Source organism: Megalobrama amblycephala, linkage group LG14 (genome assembly GCF_018812025.1).
Source record: "Megalobrama amblycephala isolate DHTTF-2021 linkage group LG14, ASM1881202v1, whole genome shotgun sequence".
Taxonomy (NCBI): domain Eukaryota; kingdom Metazoa; phylum Chordata; class Actinopteri; order Cypriniformes; family Xenocyprididae; genus Megalobrama; species Megalobrama amblycephala.
Window position 1 is genome coordinate 15,128,920 of NC_063057.1, and position 6,225 is coordinate 15,135,144.

General features: G+C 37.5%; 1 long non-coding RNA gene across 1 annotated transcript; it reads left to right on the plus strand.

Moving 5' to 3' along the window:
• The first annotated feature begins 247 nt into the window (after nucleotides 1-247).
• On the plus strand, nucleotides 248-2,165 carry LOC125244738. The gene is made up of 3 exons (XR_007179376.1): nucleotides 248-405; nucleotides 504-572; nucleotides 1,617-2,165. It is a non-coding gene; the product is annotated as an uncharacterized LOC125244738 (long non-coding RNA).
• The last annotated feature ends 4,060 nt before the right edge of the window (nucleotides 2,166-6,225 follow it).

Here is a 6,225-nt window from a genome sequence, read left to right on the forward strand (position 1 = left end):
GATGAGGGAGAAAAGTGCTGGGACTCTGTATTGTGATGATATATGAGAGGGTTTGAGCTCCACTCGCTCACACTTCCTGCTCCACTGTCTTATGAACACACTTTACACACATTTATTATTATAACATGCCCTAGTTACCTCAGACATCATTAATTCATTCATGCCTCTCTTCCACATACATACACACAACAAAATATGTTTATATCCTCTGTAACCCTGCTGGTTTGAGCTGGTTTATGCTAGTCAAAAATTGGACCAGCATAAACCAGCTCAAACCAGCATACCAGCTTCAAAACCTACCTTACCAGCATATGCTGTTTTTTTCAGCAGGGAAGTAAAATAGTAGACCTTCTCTCACTTAAATTTCAGAAAATAAGTTCTCAAATTCCTCTATAGACGTTATAGGTACGTATATTTGCTGTTCTTCCGACCTTAGTAAATCTCTCCTCCTTTAAATTGCTTTTATGCGCTGCAAGTATTGAAATTAAGTGTCTTGTTTAAAGGAAACGGCGTTTGCGTTTGAGTACCAGGAAATGGGCGGGGCTTAATTGTCTGGATATTGTCTCTAATTGGTAAGTATTAGTAATAGGTAAGATGGGAATAAATATTAATTTTATGTTTTAAGTGTTAAACGTTTTTTAACTAAATGGGTATTAGAATTTGACATTATCCAGGTCGTCATTGTCTAGACCACTGAACAAAGAAGACATTGTGCTTTTTCTCCTTTTTTTCTCGTTTCTGTACTCGTCTTTTCTTTTTTTTAATTACGTTTTTAATCATTTAATGAAGATGACATCTATTCTAGCCTTTAATAATAATTAAATAAGAAATAAGAAAGATGCAGTACCATCTTTCGACACAAGATGCCGTAATACAACAAATGATGATGAGTCTAAAAGGATTTGAATCACTGCACGTTTATAGGCATGCACTTTGTGTGTGTGTGTGTGTGTGTGTGTGTGTGTGTGTGTGTGTGTGTGTGTGTGTGTGTGTGTGTGTGTGTGTGTGTGTGTGCGTGTGCGTGTGCGTGTGTGTTCCTGGTATTCCCTATATGTTATGGGGACCAAATTTCTCCACATGTATAGTAATAAATTTTGACCTTGTGGGGACATTTTTGGTCCCCATGAGGAAATAAGCTTATAAATCATACAGAATGATCTTTTTTTGAAAATCTAAAATAGCAGAAAGTTTTGTGTGATGGGTAGATTTAGGGGTAGGAATGTTACGTCTATGGAATGTCCCCATAAAACATAGTAACTCATTGCTTGTGTGTTTGTGTGTGAGGGTATGTGTGTGTGCGTGTATGCGTACGTGTGTGTGTGTGTGTGTGTGTGTGTGTGTGTGTGTGTGTGTGTGTGTGTGTGTGTGTGTGTCTGTGTCTGTGTTTCTGATGTTTCACTTTCAGTTGTCATCTAAAATAAAAAATTTCAGTTTCGAAAAAATATATTTATGCTGGAAATTAAGACCAAATTCTTGTTTGCCAATAAATGTTACTCAGTATTTATAGCCTCCACTAACCTCCAATATGGCTCAGTTAATGGTTACATAAAAAATGTGAAGCTGCTTTAAGTGACCTTAATCACTCTCGAAGTGTGAAATAATGCTCTTGCCTTTAGAAAAGGAGGGAGAAATCAAAATGGACCTGAAGGAGACTGGATCCAGAGCGTGCTGGGATCAGATCACTTTTTTAAGCAGAAGCATATTGATTTATATGGAGCTGTAATTGCTACAATATGTTCTGGATGACTCTCCCGTAGTTGAGGCCTGGCAAAGACGCACTCCTGGAAATGCCCAGTGCCAGGCAGCGGGTAGAGAGGCACCCCACCCAATCCCCTGTGCGAGCAAGAGGGGAGAGCATCCCCAACCCTGCCCTATCTTCATTTACGGCAGAGGCTTCCCTGTTCACAGGTTCAGTGAGCATTTACTCATCTGATAAAGGGCAAGAATTTGGCAATGTGTGTAAAAGCTGAAACTTGCAGTCCATTGATAAGTTTGTACTTTCATTGCACCTTACAAGCTGGCATGGGTTTGTCATAATGGCCTGTGCTTTCACTATATAATGAGCATAAAACCTTGAAGGTATACAGTAGTTTTCATTCATCGTTTTTGTCTAACAAAATTAAACAAAAAGTTTTCTTAAAGGGATAGTTCACCCAAAAAATGAAAATTACCTCATGATTTACTCACCCTCAAACCATCCTAGGAGTATATGACTTTATCTCTTCCAAGCTTTATAATGGCAGTAAATAGAGGATGAGATTTTGAAGCCCAAAAAAGTGCATCCCTCCATCATAAAAAAGATATCCACACTGCTCTGGGGGGTTAATAAAGGCCTTACGAAGTGAAGCGATGCTTTTGTGTGAGAAAAATATCCATATTTGAAACTTTAAGAACTAAAATAACTAGCTTCCGCCAGACGGCTGTAAAATATGAACAGTTGTTCCTATATGAACAGACCTGCGGTTTATTTTGCAATTAGTATCAGTGGAGTTTTTCCTCATTTTCTTTTTCTTTCCAAAGATTTATAGCGACACACACGTCGACGTTAAGCTGGGTGTGGAAAAAACAAGTCAAATGTTTTACACAGATGATATTTCCAGTGGCGAAACCCAACATGACTTTGTTCTTAATGTATGAAATAATGGTGATAAGTTTCCCATAAACCTTTGATTTCACCACTTTCTAACATGGAAACCCAACATGAACCACAATCAAAGGAGAATATTTAAACAGACTCAAAACTTGATACCGCATAGCAACACTGAATGGCAAAACATAACATTTGACTAATGACAGTTTGATAACACATCTTGAAATAAGCTACGAAAGGAACAAACATATGCGCATTCACACAGCACAAAGACACAAACTCTGTCTCTCTCTGTCTCACCCACTCAGAGGATTACAGAATCCAGTTTATGAAATTCCAGCAGGATGCATTGTGTCCAGTTATAATTAATGGGAGCTGACAGAATGATTGCAGTCCTTGTCTCGCATGCTAATTGAAGGACCACGTTTCCACATATGTCAATGCATTAAGTGGATCGTATTGAGTTACTTAATCAGAAAGGTCCTTTGTGTTGTGTGTGTAGATGCAATGAAAGATAGATATTACATTTAATTAGAAATACATGCATTCTAAAAAAAAAAATGTAAACAATTGTATTATTAATATCCAGTTGTTGCTTTAAAAAGGGGGACATAATTCACTATTTTGTTAAAACCAGTAAGATTCAGTTACATCACAGCCACTAACCATGATTTGCTGCTTGCTAGTTTGACTGCAGGTGGTTTTAGGGGGCGGGACATTCTCATTCTAGAAAACATTTGATTGGATAAAAATCTGTGTAGTACAACATGAGTCATCAACATCATGAATAATAAAAATATAAATCATGCTCAAAGTGAATTTTGTAAACATTTAAGAATATGATTTGGTATAATGCAGGACAGACTCAAACCTGCTTCTGCTTGAGCCTGTGATTGCGAGCACCCACTGCACCATGGTACCAACATGAATTATTGCAACATATTATTGCATCTAAACCATCCAAATGGTTTAGGGCCAACATGAAACGCTCCTCCTTCAGATCATTTGATATTGTTCCTGAATGAAGCAAGGACCACCGTCTTAACCTCTCAGTCAGCAGACTAGGCAGGTTGAGCCAGACAGATAACACTGACAGGCATTGTCTCTGTAGAGTCTGAAGAAGGGAAAAAAAAAAAAAAAACTTTTTTTCCTGGTCAGTGGGTTCACACAGACAGGCAGGCAGACGGCTCCAAAGAAGAGCAAGTTGGCAGAGGTACAGCGAATTTAAGTGCTGCCCAGTGCGGAGCAAGGAGAGAGAGAAGGTCAGCCCACTGCATCAGACACACAGACACACAGCAAGTCATCAGCACAAAACCACTGTATTACTTTACATGTAGCCGTCTCACAGTTCTGGGGGGTTTAATTCATTCATTCTGTAAACACAATGTTGTGGTTTGAACTCAGCTTACTGTTACTCTACATTCACAGCTGTTGTGGAGAAGAACCACAGTCAAAGGGTTTATCCTTAAGTACTTTTAGTGATTGCGTGACTTCTCTCAAATGATACATGTCTGTGCATATAAAGTAGGCCTACATGGTTAAAAAAAAGATCTCTCCAACTAAAAAATGTTCAGTGACTGAGTCCATCTAAAATTTCTAGTTGGCTTAAACAGGCACTCATTAATTTTATGGTTGATGTTGTGCTGGCCAATATAGCATTCATCTTGGACTTATTTAGGCCTACTTGATACTGACACCTGGTGGCGTGAATGTAGCAGTCACCCAAGCCATTGCAGAAATGTTCTATTCAAAGTCAGCCACAAACTATTTACTTTGTGAGCATAAGTGCCTTATAACAAGGGGTTATGGTAATAGTATGCAAGTAGTATTCAGCTAGTCATGTGATTTCAAAATGGCCGCCTCCATAAGGTGAGCCGCATGTCAAATGAAATGGGTTACAGATATGACTACAGTCTTTTTTTTAAACATATTATTCACTATAATATACTTTAAAATACTTCATTGCAAATTGAATGCAATATTTTCATGTTATTTATTTACATTTAAAGCTGCAGTCTGTAAGTTTTGCCCCTTTGTCGCCATCTCTTATTTGAGGAAATATCATCTTTACGTCGGTTGTGCATCGGCACGGCTCCAGAATCTAATGTTTGCTGTCAGTCACCATACCGATGCGAATACTGTACTTCGGAATCACAGATTCTGCATTTTGGAACTCTATCTTTATGTAAACAGACGTGATGTAATGACGCAAAGACGAATGGCTGCATGCTCAATTTTCCCGCGGAAACCCACCAGTACCACCCGAATTATAAAACATTATTACAAGCTTACCGTTGTGAATTGGGCTAAGGTAAGGAGATTGATTTTGATTGATAAAAAAATTGAGAAAATTGATTTTGGATCATTTTTAACCAAAAAAAGTTACGGACTGCAGCTTTAAATGGAAATATATATTAGTTTAAATTTAAATTAAATGCATTTAATTGATTTTAAGAGTGTTTTTTGACCCACTTAAGTAGAATTTTAATACATGTTTAAATTATATGTCACATATTGACAAGTATTTATGGAAAACTAAAATATACTTTAAAGCCATTTCTATTGAAACTTGTATGTAATGTATTTAAATATATTCGTAATTACACATTTGTAATGACATAGTTGCAATTTAGTTCCTTTAAAATATATTAACTTTTAATGTAATGTCAAATAACACACTACAGTTAAAATTATAATTAAGTGCTTTACACATGCTTTAGTTTGTTAGTCAACCCATCAAAATAAGCATACTTCTTTAAAGTATGACAAATTCATTTCTTTTCAGAAGGATGGGATTTGAACCCATGACCTTGCCATTGCTAGCACCATGCTGTTCCAGTTAAGCTACAGGAACACCGTGGTACTGAAATGCTATCAAAGGCAGCTTAGGTGAGAATTCCTTTAAGGGACTCACTGTTCAATTGGGTTTGCTGAAAAAAAACAATCTGTAAAGAGTTTTGCAATGGTCTTTTCATCCTGTATATACTAATTAGATTTCATTGTCCACCGTTGTAAATGTAGGGTTTTTAAGTGAAAGTAAGAGGTTGACTCAGCATCATAACTTTATATATAAACTTTATTAGAACTTTATTAAACTTTATTAAGTGGCATTACATAATGATTTATTAAACAAGTTTTCATTTCATTTTATGCCACATCCCATTGGTTAAATCCACCCTGATTCCTTTTCTTCAGGCTACAAAGGTCAAATAAACTCTCCTTGTGCCATATTGTAGCAATGGTCTTTCAACAACATCGCTAACCACCGAACAAAGCCTCGTCCTGCTGGCCGACCCATTGCCGACACCATCAGTGAGCATTGTTCTTTGATGAAAATAGCAAGAGAAAAACATCACAGACATGTCTGTGCCAGTCTTTGCCCAGTGAACACTGACCACACACAGCAGGAGGTTGTTGGGTGGTTTCAAAAAGCTTCCAGAATCAGTAATACTGGCCATCTATTAACATGTCCCTTCACATTGACTACTGTGTCCCCTTTAACCACTTTTCTGTGAGCATGTGAGAGAGACTGTACTATGTAAGCACTCCTATTGGCTCATCGTGCAAACTATGAGATGGTATTAGTGGAGAGAAATCTTCTCCCAAGTTTCAGTGAAAGCGCTGTCTGTTCATCG